Consider the following 14,214-nt stretch of genomic DNA (forward strand, 5'->3'; position numbering starts at 1 on the left):
GACCTCCCTTCCCTTTGGGACATTGATTCCCTCAGAACCAACATTCTCACAGAGCCCTCCTTTCCCCTAACACCCTCATCCCATGGCCACCACCCCTTGATCACTAGAGGCCAAGTTGTTCTTGGACCCTCATTCCTGAGTCTGAGTCCACCCAACACTTGGAGCCCCAATTTCCATGGAATCCCATGCTGGTAATTCCAGATCCGGGGACACCCCTTCCCTTGGGGACATTGATTCCCTCAGGACCCCCATTCTCACAAGGCCCCCATTCTCACAGGGCCGCCTTTAACCCTGGCACCCACATCCTTGGCCACCATCCCATGATCAGAAATCCCTGGAGGCAATGTTGTTCATAGACCCTCATCCCCTCGTCTGAGTCTACCTAACCCTTGGGACCCCATTCCCATGGGACCCCATCCCTGGGCACCCCATTCCGCTGGACATCCATCCCTGGCTCCCTACACAGCCTCAGCCTCCAAATTCTGGCAACACCATGTCCCCACCATGTCCCACCAGCACCCCTATGTCTCACAAGTTCCCCACCCTGCCCCCATCCTGTCCCCACCCTGCCCCCACCAAGGGCCACCTACACGTGGGGACAGACGTGACCTCGCTTCCTTCCCCTTCATCTGAAGAGCTGCCAGCCAGGGGAGTGGTGGCCACAGCAGCAAGTGACAGCCAGTGCACATGGCTGGGGACACCGGGATGGCCGGGAAAGTGGCGCTGCTCCTGTGGGGTGAGTGCCCTTGGCAGGGGCCTGACACCCCTGGGATGGGCACTGGTGAGGCAGAGACTGGTGGGGAGGGGGCACAGCGAGCCTGAAGGGTCCCCTGAAGTCCCCAGTGCCAGGAGAGTCAATGCATGAGGTGACCAGGGTCGTGGGGAGGCTTTAGGGAAAGGAGAGGGGGTTAAGGGGTTAAGGAACATGGGGAAAAAAACGGGGATGGAATTTAGGGAGGCATTGTGGGACTGGTGAAGTTGTGGGGACATGAACAGGGTGCCTGGGGGCCCAGGACAGGAATTAGGGGAAAAGCGCCATGCAGATGGGCCCTGGGTACAGAGACCATGGGACTGGTGGGGGTGACCTCTGCTGGCACAGGCTGGTCCTGGCATCACCATTCCCACGGTGTCCATGGTGTCCCTGTGTCCTGCCTCAGCCTGAGGTTGCCTTGGAGCCCCATTTCCTGAGAGGTCCGTGCCACTCTAGTGTCACCACAGGAGAAATCTGGGGATGATGCCAAAACCCGAGCTCTGGTGCTGCTGTACCTACAGAGCCACCCCCACTGAGCCCTGTCCCTTCTCCCTTCCAGCCCAGACCCTCGGCTTTGCTGGTGAGTCCTCAGGGGATGCCATGGCCCAACCCTGCTGTGCCCAGCCCCACGCTGGCCCTGGCAGGCTGGTGTTCCCTGTCACCTGCAGGCACCCAGACCACCTGGATTGTCGTGGAGCCCCCCTGGATGCTGGCGGTGCTGTGGGACCGAGTGACACTGACCTGCCAGGGCTCGGGGACCTCCAGTGCCACCACATGGTACAAGGACGGGCGGTGCTGGGGGCAGCAGGGACTTGACCGTCTCACTGTCACTGAGAATGTCACCTACGAGTGTAACAGACCCGGCAGTGGGCTCAGCCTCCCCATGAGAGTCTCTGATGGTAAGAGGGATTTGGGTGTCCCCAGTCTGGCACCTGCGGGGACCCCAAGGGCTCTGGGTGGGCTGCGCTCCATGGGTCACCTCCTGTGTGACCAGAGCCCATCCCCTGCATATGGGGACATCCCAAAGCATGCCAGTGTGGAGGGGCCCCTGTATTGGAATTTGGGACCCCTAGTGTTCTGGCTGTGACCCACTAGGGGGGTCCCTATTGGTTGTTGCCTTCACGACCCTCCAAGCCCTCCTGATGCTACAGGACCCACTTGTTCCCCAGACTGGCTGGTGCTGCAGGTGCCGGCACGGCCACTGCTGGAGGGGGACACGGTGACACTGCGCTGCCGGGACCAGCAGAACAACACGGTCACCTGGGTCTCCTTCTACTGTGAGGAGAAGCAGCTGGTGGAGCTCCGAAATGGGACAGAGCTGACCCTGTTCCCTCTGAAGCTGCACCACAGTGGGCGCTACCACTGCAGGGGCTGGCTGAAAGACAGGGAGTGGGTGGTGTCTGCACCGGTGACAGTGACAGTGCATGGTAAGAACCCCACAGCTTCCACCCCAATATCCCCACAGCCTCTCCCCAAGGACTTGGGGTCACTGTCCCCACTGCCTCCAATCTCCTGCCCTGAGCTCCTCCCAGTGCTGGTGCTGGAGGGTCCCCCTGAGCCATCCTTCACCTCCCCCTGACTCTCAGCTGCCTCAGCACCCCCAGCCCCCTGCGGCCCTGAGCCCCCCTCCTGCACGTGTTCTACCGGGACGGGCAGGTGGTGGGGGGCCCGAAGGTGTCCCCACAGCTGCTGGTGCCGGCCGTGGGGGTCTCCCACTCAGGGAATTACAGCTGCCAGGTGTGCTCCAATGGTGGGGCCATGCAGAAGAGCAGCGCCTGGCTCTGCGTCATGGTTCGCAAAGAGCGCAGGCATGGGCACGGGGAGCCCCCACATCCTCCTAGGGTCCCCTGCCTGGGCACCTCCATGTCCCCCAGAGACCTTTCTTGGGTCCTTCCACCACTCCCCTTGTCTCCACACATCCATGGCCTAACCCTGTCCCCACTATCCCCGATCACACCCATCCCCTCCCGTCCCTATCCTCCTACACCAGCTGCCAGCCCCTCCCTGTGTCCTCAGCCCTGTCTGTGTCCCCACAGTGCCCATGGCCAATGCCACCATCACCCCCAGTCCCCTGTCACACCAGGTGTGTGCAGGTGACCCTGTGACCCTGCGCTGCTCGGTGCAGGTGGGCTCAGCACCTGTCACCTTCACCTGGCTGCACAACGGGCAGGAGGTAGCGCAAGGTCCCCTCCTGGAGCTCAGGGACATCGATGTGGGACATTCGGGCACCTACCAGTGCGTGGCCACCAACCAGCTGGGACAGGATGGTCACCGCGTATTCCGGGCACCCAGCCCCAAGCTGGTCCTGGAGGTGACACCGTGGGGACACAGGATCACAGGTGGGGTCACATGAGGTCACCAGGGAGTGCAGGACCCCTGGGGTGATGGGTGACCCTGATGTGTCCCCTCTGTTTCTTGCAGTGGCCGCAGGGGTCGGTGGGGCCCTTTTGTTCTTGTTCCTACTTGTGGCTGTCATTTTGGCCTGGCACCGGTGGCACTGTGTGGGTGGGTGACAATGAGGGGACGGGGGTCCCAGGGAGCTGTAGAGGCCCCCAGAGTTGGGGAGCAATAGGGCAGCACCCACAGCCCCAGAATTGTGACCTTACCCAGGTGTCCTGTAGGGTTTGGGGAGGTGCTGGAGTGTCCTGCAGGGATGCTGGGGTTTCTTTCAGGGGCCCTGGGGGCTTTTGGAGGGTCTCTGTTCCTGCTGGGCTTTGGGTTCTTGAGGCTAACTTGGCCTGGGGAACTGGACAGGTTCATGAATTCTGCGGGGCTTCAGGCATGCTTGGAGATCCTGAGAGAAAATGTGGGTCTCAGAGGTTACAGGGTTCCTGAGAGGGGTCAGGGCCCTGGGACCCCACAGTCACCCCTCTCCTCTTTTTTTTGCAGCTGCCAGGAAGCAACAAGAAAGGTGAGTGGGGCTCTCCAGCCATGATTCCCCTATTACCCCAACCCACAATTCTCTAGCCCCTTCCACATATTGTCTTTATCCCCACAGGGCTCCCCCAGATCCAACGGCACCCCCCAAGGGGGGGAAGGTTCCATACACCCACAGTGTGAGCAGCAAACAGGCACGGTGTGAGTACAGTGATGGGGGGGGGGGACAGTGACACGTTACCCACTTGTGTTAACCCCCACCTTGGTCCCTACAACTGGTGTCTTTTGCAGGGTCCCCCGATGTCACTGTCCCCCAGGATCCCCAGGAGACCTACGTGGAGCTGTGGGGATCCCACGGGCGACCATGGGAACCCGGTGAAATCTACGGGAATGTGCTGTGACACTGGGGGGAACTGGGGGGCACTGGGGGTCCCCAACCATAGGCACCCACTCGTGTGTGTGCTGCCACTAAAAACTGCCACTCTCCCTCCCTGTGGAGGCACAAAGATCCCAAAGGGCTGAGAGAAGAACAATTTCCTGAAACAGCAACCAGAGAGAATAAAACCAAAAGCAACAGTGACACGGTTCAGAGTCCCAAGGGTAGGAAGGAGGAATCCTGGGAAGGTGTAGGAAACCTGCTGGGGAGAGTTTCCAGGGTTTGTTTGTCGAGGACAGGGCCCTGGACCTTCCTTGTTCTGATGGCCAAAGTGGCCTTCAAGAGTCTCTGGATTTTGGTGTCCCCTGTCCCAAATCCCTCCTCTTCAGTGTTCCCCACACGAGGATGACACAAAGGCCCTGTGGGGGTTCCAGAGCTTCCCCTTTGCCAGGGCAGTCGGGATCAGGACATGGCACAGGGTGGGGTGTCAGCAACAAGAACAGTTTGATATCTGGAGATGTTTTGAAACAGTTGCGTGTGGCAGGGGTGGGTCAGACCTTGCTTTTGGAGAGACAGGACCCCGTCTGTCCATCAGTCTGTCAGCCATTGTACACTGGGGACAGTATGACGCTCTGCCAAAGCCAGCTCCTGAGTGGCTGGGTGACCAGAAATGCCAGCTGGGGAGAGGGCCTTTGGTGACCCAACTGGCTTAAAAGGCAGAGCATGAGGTGGCCAAGATCCTGAGCATGTGTCCTCTGGGAGCGTCTGTCCTATCCACGCTGAAACCCAGGAGTTGTTAAGCATCTTGGTATATGGGAAAAATATCTGCCAAGGAAAGTGGAAACCTTGCTGGAATAAGAAGACCAGTCTCTAAAAGCATTTTTATTTCAAAAATGATGGGACATCCATGCAAAAGTGTAGGAAAAGAAATAAACATTCTTTATGAGGAAATTAATAAAAAAGAACAGAACAAACAATACAAAACCAGAACATTTCTTTCTCAGTGCTTTGTTCATCTTTGGTGCAGTTGCAACTGCGGCCAGCAGGGGACGCCCCGGTCCAGCTCCATCCCCTCAGGGGCCATGACGGCCTCGGACGGGAGGGAGGAGGGGAAATCGCTCCTTTTGCAAACTCAGGGGCACCAATCGGTCCCGGCACCACCACCGGCAGCGGGCAGAAGCCACCAAGGCAGCAGGTTGGATCCCAGTGCCCACTGGCAGCGTAGCAGTGTCCCGGGGCCTGGCACATGCCCTGCACAACACCCGTGACTGCTCTCCGTGATCCTGAATGGAAGGAAGGGGGCACCTGACCCCAGGCAGGTCTCAGGTCCACAGCAGCAGCTCTGGTGGCTTTATGCCAGGATTCCTGCAAGTCCTCAGCCTTTCACTCCCTTTTCCTCTTTCAGCCTGGGTACAGCAGCTCTGGGAATGCTGAATTCCTCTGGGATGTTGAGGAGCTCAGGGGACTGCAGAGCATGTTTGGAGTTCCTGCTCTTCCTGGCCACTCCTGGTCCCAACACAGAAGCCACAGGGGATGAGGAGGAGGAAGAAGAGAGCAGAGCCACTGCCCCAAGGGCTCTGCAGCAGTATCTGGAGCACAGGGACAGCCCGGGATGGGAGCAGTGCCTTGGGATGGCAAAATGGGGCAAAATTGGAGCTGATTGGGCCAATGCCCCTGTTCTGCTCTGGGTGCTGCAGACCCTTAAGGAGGCATTGTAATTAAGGCTGGGGTCCCAAAGTTCAGCCATGCTCCTAAAGCATCCCTGTTCACAAACACACGGCTCTGCTGCCTCTCCTGGGGATTTTGGGCTACACAAGGCAGCACTGGATACAATTTGGGGGTCAGATGCTGCCAGCTCTGCCCACAAGAAGCTTTTAGGCTGCCGGGAAGGTTTTTGCTGCTGCTGGGGATGATTCAGTGCCTGTGCCATGTTGCCACTGCTTCCCACTGGTGGGCCAGGAAGGCCGAGCTGGAGCAGTGGCTGAGGTGGGAGCGGCTGGATAAGGTGGCCCACAGGAACAGCACCTGGCCATGCAGGTGGAGCCGGAGTCCCGGGAATTCTGCAGGGTGCTCAGGTGAGGTCCACGGGGGCCCATGTTGGGGCACCACTTGCCATTCCTGCTCCCCCCAGATTTTGGGACAGAGCAGTGACCTCCATTGGCTCCCAAACCCCTCAGGGCTCAGGCACAGCCTCACAGGAGGTCCCGGAGTGATTCAGGTGCTCCTGGGCTCGTTCCCAACAAAGGGCAGCACTCCAGGAGCGGTCGGCACATCCCGAAGGAGCAGCCCGGGGCTGCTGGAGCCCGAGTGCTGTGTGGCAAGGACGGCATGAGGGAGCTGGGCCCCGCTCAGCCGGCGCTGCCCCAGGAACGTCTCATCCTGCAGGAGCTCAGCAGCCTCTGCCGGTGCCAGCCCCAGGGCTGTCGGGGGGTGCGGCCGGAGGGGCAGGGGGGCAGCGGGTGGGAGGGGCCGGGATGGAGGGATCGGGACCCCACTGGGGAGCCCCGAGCGTGGAGGGAGCGAAACGGCGGAGGGGAGACCCTGGGACAGGGGGGAGTAGAGACCCTGCGGTGGGGTTTGCGGAAAGGAGGGACCGCAATGGTGGTCCCGGAGCACCGGGAAAGGCCCAGCTGCCATCATGCTGCAAGTGCCAGGACTGTCACGGGGTGTCCGAACTGACTGTGGCAGTGTGTCTGAAGCCACTGTTGCGATGTGTCGGGACCGAGCGTTGCCAGGGTAAGGCCCCCACAGGTCTGGGAAGTGAAGCGGGGCAGGGGCAGGGAAGAGTTTTATCTATTTCCAGTGCCCTGTGCAGGTGAGGAGAGCAGTGAAGGAGCAGTTTTGGGGACATCTGGAATCGAGACAGGATCACTCCCCACAGCCCCACCACAGCTGCGGAGTAGAGCCCCTGCTCTACATTTCCATCCTTTTCTCTCTTGTCTCACAACTGAGCCAGAACCCAAAAATACTTTCCAGGATGTTCTAAAGGGCTGCAGGTTTGAGACAGGAAGGAGGAGGAGGGTCCTGGTCAGATTGTTGAGAAGATTGTTGTTGTCTTTGCAGGATTTTTTGGTCTCTCTCAGTCCCTTCCCTAGAAGGACAAAATGATCAATTGCTGCATTTCTGGACTTGTTCCCCCACAGCTGCTTTTTTACGGGAAGTTTCCAGCCAGCCCTGCTCTGAAAACCATCAAAGGCCGCCTCAGAGCCACTGCTTGGGCTCCCTTTGGATTCTGTGCTTCTTGCAGGGCTGGACATACCACAGACAGGCCTTTTTCCCCCACAGAATTCTCATCTTTGAAGCATGTGAGAAACACATTCTCTTTCCTGTGAAAATTTTAAAAGTTTAATAAAGGACAATAGGAGACAAGGACCATAGAGCAAAGGTTGTTATGGGTGGGTGCATCCTGGCACTCAGCCAAGAGCACACTGTTCTTTTCCGGTTTACCTCTTAGATACCTTTTCCCTTAGTTAAGCCTGTTGCATATTCATATACCCTAATGCATAGAAAACTTTTTCCCCAAACTAATTTATATTCCATGAATTGTTTAACATGGCTCATCCTTGGATATGCCTTTTTAGAGAATTATTCCTTGGTTGTGCTTTTAGTCCTTTCTTATCATCATCTTCATTTCTGGACCTGGGTCCACACTGTCTTCAGGCAGTGAGTGCTGATAGCTGGCGTATCTGTAGCAGGTGTCCTCATCCTGTCTCCATCAGATGTATCCCATCCAAGCAGGCATTTTAAGACAAGCATACTTATTTCAGCTATTTCACAAAGCTTAATGAACAACAGAAATAAAAACTATATCTTTGTAACAAAGTTACTTTAACATTACATATATAAATTCCATTTTAAAATTTGTAAAATTCCAGTAATATAATATGTATTTAAAATACATGGTGAGAGGGACAAAGTGATAAATTGCTGCATTTCTCGACTGATTCCCTCTCAACTGCCTCTGCAGGGGAGTTTCCAGTCAGCCCTGCTCTGAAAACCATCAAAGGCATATGCAGAGCCACTGCTTGGGCTCCCTTTGAGGTTTGAGCTTCTTGCAAGGCTGAGCAAACCACAGGCAGGCCTTTTTCCACCCACAGAATTCTCACCTCTGCAGCAGCTCTAAAGCTGCCAGAATCAAAGCCAAGGGGGCAGGGGGGACCCTCAGGTGCTGGCTGGCCAGAGCAGGGCTGGGCAATGGCCATCCCTGTGCAGTGGGGCTGGGCCATGGCTGGGCCCCACCCTTGGATGGCCACTGGTTTCAAGGAGCAGGAGTTTGGCAGCTCCTTCCTGCCCAGGGGCTCCATTTCCCAGCTGCTCTTGCCGGCTCAGATCCTGCAGGGGATAAGCAAGAATGGAGAAGTCTGGACCCCTCCAGAGCTGCCATCCCCCAGGACAGGAGCCCCTTGTCCAGCATGTGTCCCCCCGGGACAGGATCCCTCCAGGACAGGAGCCCCCTGGATGTGCCCCCCCAGGACAGACCCCTCCCCCCCCATGTGACACTCAGCACAAACGGCCTCTGCCTTCTGCTGCAGGAGAGAGAAAGTGAAAATGTTGGGGGGGCACTGTCAGACACCCCCATCCCCCACAGCCTCCCCAGCCCTCCCTGCAGACCCCTCATCCCTGCTTCCCCCACCCTGGGCTTCTCCCAGCCGGTTCCCTGCTCAAGGCATCCACGGGTTCATCAAGGCACGAACTGGGGGCTTGTGAAATTGAGGGGTAAAATGATGGAAATGGAAATAAAGAGGCAAAAGGTCTCTGGTGTCTATGGGGACACAGACCCAGACCTTCTTGGAATCTACCTGTGGTGATGCTCCTATGCTCCTAAACCGTAAATACCCTGAGGAGACTTTGCTGGACCCTGGATCACCCAAAAATCTGAGGCACCCAGGGAAGAAGCTTTGACCCAGAGGCTCACCAAGCCACCGCCCATCCCTGGCACCCCATTCCCCTTGAAATCAAATAATGCCATTCCCCTGGATCTCCATGGCCCAGCATCCCAATCCCAAGGAACCCTCTCCTATTCACTCCATCTCCTGAAATCTCCCTTCACTCAGGACCTTGATTCTCTCAGGACCTCCATTCCCAAAGGGACCCCCATTCCCCCAGCATCCCCATCCTCTGACCCCAAATCCTGGAGCTCATGCTCCCCTGGGATTCCCATCTCTGAGTCCCCCCAGCCCTGGGCACCCCCATTCCCATGCCCCCCCCATCCCTGGTGACTCCCCCTACATAGGATCCCCATTTTCAGGGACCCCATCCCTGGGACCCCCATTTGTTCAGACACCCATCCCCGGGTCCCCAAACCCCCTGAGTTCCCCACTCATGGGAACCTCTGGTCCCACTGTGTCCCACCCAGCCTTGTCCCCATCCTGTTCCCACCCTTTGCACAGCCTGTCCCCACAGCCACATCCCCATGACCCTGTGCTTGTGGCCACCCTGCCCCCACCAGGGGCAACCAACACGTGAGGACAAGACCTGACCTCGTTTTCCTTCACCTTTATCCAAAAAGCCACCAGTGAGGGGACAGCCACCCCCAGCAGTGAGTGACAGCCAGTCCACATGGCTGGGGACACCAGGATGGCCGGGAAGGTGGCGCTGCTCCTGTGGGGTGAGTGCCCCGGGCACGGGCCTGACACCCTGGGGATGGGGATGGAGAGGGGAGGGTGCACAGGGGGGCTGAGGGGTCCCCTGAGATCCCCAAGGCCAGCAGAGTCAGTGCATGAGATGACCGAAGCCATAGGGTGGCTTTGGGGACAGGAGAAGGGGGACAGGAATATGTGGACAAAAATGTTGGGGCAAGGATTTTGGGAGGCATCATGGGGCTGGTGGGGGTGACCTGTGCCAGCATGGGGTGCCTGTGGTATCCCCAGTTCAGGGGTGTCCACAGTGTGATTGGTGTTGTGCCTGAGCAAGAGTTGGCTGCAGTGTCTCTATCCACAAGGGGTCCATGTCACACAAAAGCACTTTGGGGACAGCCACCATACCCCATGCCGCCGTGCCTCTGTCCCTGCAGTGCCACCCCCACTAAGCCCTATCCCTTCTCCCTTCCAGCCCAGACCCTTGGCCTCACTGGTGAGTCCTCAGGGGATGCCATGGCCCCACCCTGCTGTTCCCAGCCCCACACTGGCCCTGGCAGGCTGGTGTCCCCTGTCATCCGTAGGTGCCCAGACCACCCAGATCCTCAAGGAGCCACCCTGGAGGCTGGCGGTGCTGTGGGACCAGGTGACACTGACGTGCAAGGGCTCAGAGACCACCAGTGACACTATCTGGGTCAGGGACGGGTGGAGCTGGTGGCAGAAGAGACTCAAACACTTCAATGTCACCGAGAGTGGCACCTACGCCTGTTTCAGAAGGGACACTGGGCTCAGCCCCCTTGTGAGAGTCTCAGATGGTGAGGGGTGTTTGGGTGTCCCCAGCCTGACACCCACAGGGACCCCAAGGGCTCTGGGTGGGCTCCGCTCCATGGGTCACCTCCTGTGTGACCAGAGCCTATCCCCTGCTCTGATGACATCACAGAGAATCCCTGTGCAAGGAGACTTCTCTCTAAAATGGGTGGCCCCTGGTGCCTTCCGGTGCCATCATCACTCTCCTGACACCCCTGGTGTGACAGGACCCCTCTGTCCCCCAGATCTGGTGGTGCTGCAGGTGCCAGCACGGGCGCTGCTGGAGGGGGATATGGTGACACTGCGCTGCCGGGGCTGGCAGAACAAAGAGCTCACGGATGTGTCTTTCTACCATGACGGGAAGAAACTGGACTGGCCCCATGATGGGACTGAGCTGTCCCTGTCTCTTCTGCAGCTCCACCACAGTGGCTGCTACAGCTGCAAGGGCCAGGTGGTGTCACTGTGGAAGGAGTCGGAGCTGGTCTCAGTGACAGTGCACAGTGAGTGCAGGGATGGGGACAGGGAAGCCCATCATCCTCCAAGGGTTTCCCCACCACTGCCTGAATCCTTCATCCCTCCCTTTTCTCCTCCCTGGCTCACCCAAAATTTCCAAAGTCCCTCTTGGTTTCCCCCAGGCCTGCCCAGTTCCCCCTGCAGATCCCTCCTCCCTCTCTTTGCCCTTCTGATTCCTCCCTGGATTCCCCACCCCTTCCAAGGTCCCTGCTCCACCCTCTGCTCTCCCTTCCCTCCCTGGCTCCTCCTTCCCCTCTCTAAACCCCAAATCATTCTCTGAGTCTCCTCAGCCTCTTGTCTGGTTCTCCATCACTGCCTGGGTCTCTCCCCCTTCCCACGGGGTCTCGCCATTGTCCCCAGGTCCCAAATGCCTTCCAGGGTCTCCTTCTGCTCACTGGGATCCTCTCAGCTCCCCTCCAATCCCCCTGTTTCCCCTCCCATGTCTCCCACCCCTCCTGTATCCCCACAGGTGTCCCACTCTCAGGGGTGTCACTGTTGGTGCAGCCCCCCGCGGAGCAGGTAGCACTCGGGGATCCCCTGGTGCTGAGCTGCATGGTGGCTGCGGGGACAGGTCCCCTGTCCTTCTCCTGGCACCGGGAGGGCACAGCGGCAATGCTGGGCACCGGCCCCCACCTGGAGCTGAACCACGTTGCGGGCAATGACAGCGGCCAGTACCGGTGCCGGGTCAGTGATGGGGACAGCGTGGCTGAGAGTGACCCCCTGAATGTCACCGTCCTGGGTGAGCGGGACGCTCGGGCCGGGGGTGACTCCACCCACTGCACCCCCATCCCACCTCGCCAGGTGCCAACCTTGTCTCTTTCCCCACAGTGCCTGTGGCCAATGCCACCATCATCCCCAGTCCCCTGTCACACCAGGTGCGTGCAGGTGACAACGTGACCATGCACTGCTCGGTGCAGGTGGGCTCAGCCCCTGTCACTTTCACCTGGCTGCACAACGGGAACGAGGTGGCCCAGGGTCCTGTCCTGGAGATTAGGGACACTGATGTAGGACATTCAGGCACCTACCAGTGCGTGGCCACCAACCAGCTGGTACAGGATGTGCACCGCGTGTTCCGGGCACTCAGCCCTGAGCTGGCCCTGGCGTTGGCACCTGGCTCACACTGGGTCACAGGTGGGATCACACCTGGTCGCCAGGGAGTGTAGGACCCCTGGGGTGATGGGTAACCTCATTTTGTCCCGTTCTGTTTCTTGCAGTGACCACAGGGGTCGGTGGAGCCCTTTTGTTCCTGCTTCTGCTTGTGGGTGTAATTTTGGCCTGGCACCGCTGGCACCGTGTGGGTGGGTGACAATGGGGGGACGGGGGTCATGGAGAGACATTGGAAGGCCCCCAGAGAAAGGGGGCCATAGGGCAGCACCCACAGCCCCTGACCAGGGAGGGGCTCAGCCCCCAGTGACCATGGCTCAGAGGCCTGGGGAGCTGTTGGAGGGTCCTGCAGGGATTTTGGGGGGTCTATCAGGGATACCCCTCCCTGCCAGGCTCAGAGTTCTCGGGGCTCAGGGTGTTGGTGCAAGTGGGGTGGGTCAGGGATACTGGGGGGGCTACAGGTATACTGGGGGGGCTTGGGAGAATTGTTTGTCTGGTGGTGGTTCAGCATTGCCAAGGGTGGATGGGGGCCCCTAGGTCTCCAAAGTCACCCCTCCAGTTTTCTTTGCAGATGCCAGGAAGCACCAGGAAAGGTGATTGCAGGCTCCAGCCATGATACACCTTTTACCCAAACACCCAGCACCTCCCATTCCCTTCCACACACCCCCTTGTTCCCACAGGCCCCCCCCAGACCCCCTGGCACCCCCAGTGAAGGATCCTCAGCTGACGTACATGGAGCTGCAAAGGCAACCATGGGAATCCAGCGACATCTATGGCAATCTACACCAAAAGTTGTGATGCTCTGGGAAGCGGGAGGCACTGGGTGACTCTGGGGGTGCTCCCTCCATGCCTCCTGTGGTTACCCATCCTTCCAAGGGAGGTTGTCATGGCTCAGGGGAAGGCTACACAGGGCACCCTGTGCTCCCATTTCCTCTCCCAGTAGCCCCAAGGGCTCCCCCATCCCTTTGCTGGTACCTGCAGGGGCTCCCCAGCCCCGTCCAAGTGCCCAAGTACCCTCAGGGACTGGCCCATTCTCTCCCCACAGTGCTTGCAGTACACCCAGGGCTTCCCCATTCCCCCTCCCACTACCCCTGTCCCATCCCGCTGTAAAAGGGGGAACTGGGGAGGATTCTTGCTGAAAGGTTTCTCAGATGAAAATGAAGCAAAAACTTGGAAATATTATATCTGAGAACTGTTTATTGATAAAGGAGGATAAGCGTTTGTACTGAAGGAGGAGGGAAGGGAGTAGAAAGGGAAAAGGATAGAGAGAGAAACAGAAGACAGGGACAGCGTTATCACAAGAAGCCCGGGCATCAGCTCGGCAGATGGAGTGTGTGTGCTGCAAGCCAGGGCGAGCCCACGTGGCTTTTGTGAGTGGCTGGGCGTGATTTCCAAGTGATGGCACCTGCGTGTCTCTGGCATGGACAAGCAATGGCTGCAGGCTGGCTGCTGCAGGCTGGCTGCGGGCTGGTGCTGCAGCACTGGAGGCTCTGGGCTGGCTGCGAGGGCTGGAGCTGCGGGGGCCAGGTGCAGCAGGCTCGGTGCTGTGGGCAGCATGGCAAACGCAGTAGAGGCGGCGGGTGGGTGCAGGCAGCATCCGCTCCATTGGGGAGCAATGAAGGAACATCCAGGACACACAAGCATGAGCTGCCTCAGGGAAGCAGTGAAGCAGGGAAGAATGGATGCAGGCAGGGAAGAAGGACCACCATAGGAAAAGGCAAGGGAGTGGAGTGTCGATGATATTTTTACCCAATGTCCAGGAGGAATTATGCATCTTACCCCATCTTATCAGAAGGCTTATTAAGTACTTTATTATACTATATTATTCTATACTATATTACAATACATCTAAACTGAATCTGCCAAGCACTCAACTGCACTCCACTGCACACAATCTCATTACTGTCAGCTGACAGTCCAGACACACACACCTGAATTCAATTGGTCACTGAATCAAAACACTCACAACAGAATCCAATTACCAATTCCCTTCAGGTAAACAATCTTCCACAATGCATTCCACTTGTGAACAACACAGGAGCAGTAATGAGATAAGAATTGTTTGGATCATTCTTTGCCTGTCTCACTGCTTCTCCCAGGTTCAGAGAATGTCAATCCCACAGGGGAGGAGGGCCAAGCTGACCCTCTGAGTGAGCCCCTGATCCCTCCAAGAAACCCAAAGCAAACACTCCTGTTGTGTCACAGTTTGC

At 58.1% G+C, this 14,214-nt stretch overlaps 1 pseudogene; it reads left to right on the forward strand.

Annotated features, from left to right (window-relative positions):
* The first annotated feature begins 705 nt into the window (after nucleotides 1–705).
* Nucleotides 706–14,214, forward strand: part of LOC128945955 (Fc receptor-like protein 4) — a 74,190-nt pseudogene continuing 60,681 nt past the window's right edge.

The sequence above is a fragment of the Melozone crissalis genome, unplaced genomic scaffold, assembly GCF_028551555.1.
Source record: "Melozone crissalis strain CALT ecotype California unplaced genomic scaffold, PUWL_Pcris_2 ptg000068l_1, whole genome shotgun sequence".
Lineage (NCBI taxonomy): Eukaryota > Metazoa > Chordata > Aves > Passeriformes > Passerellidae > Melozone > Melozone crissalis.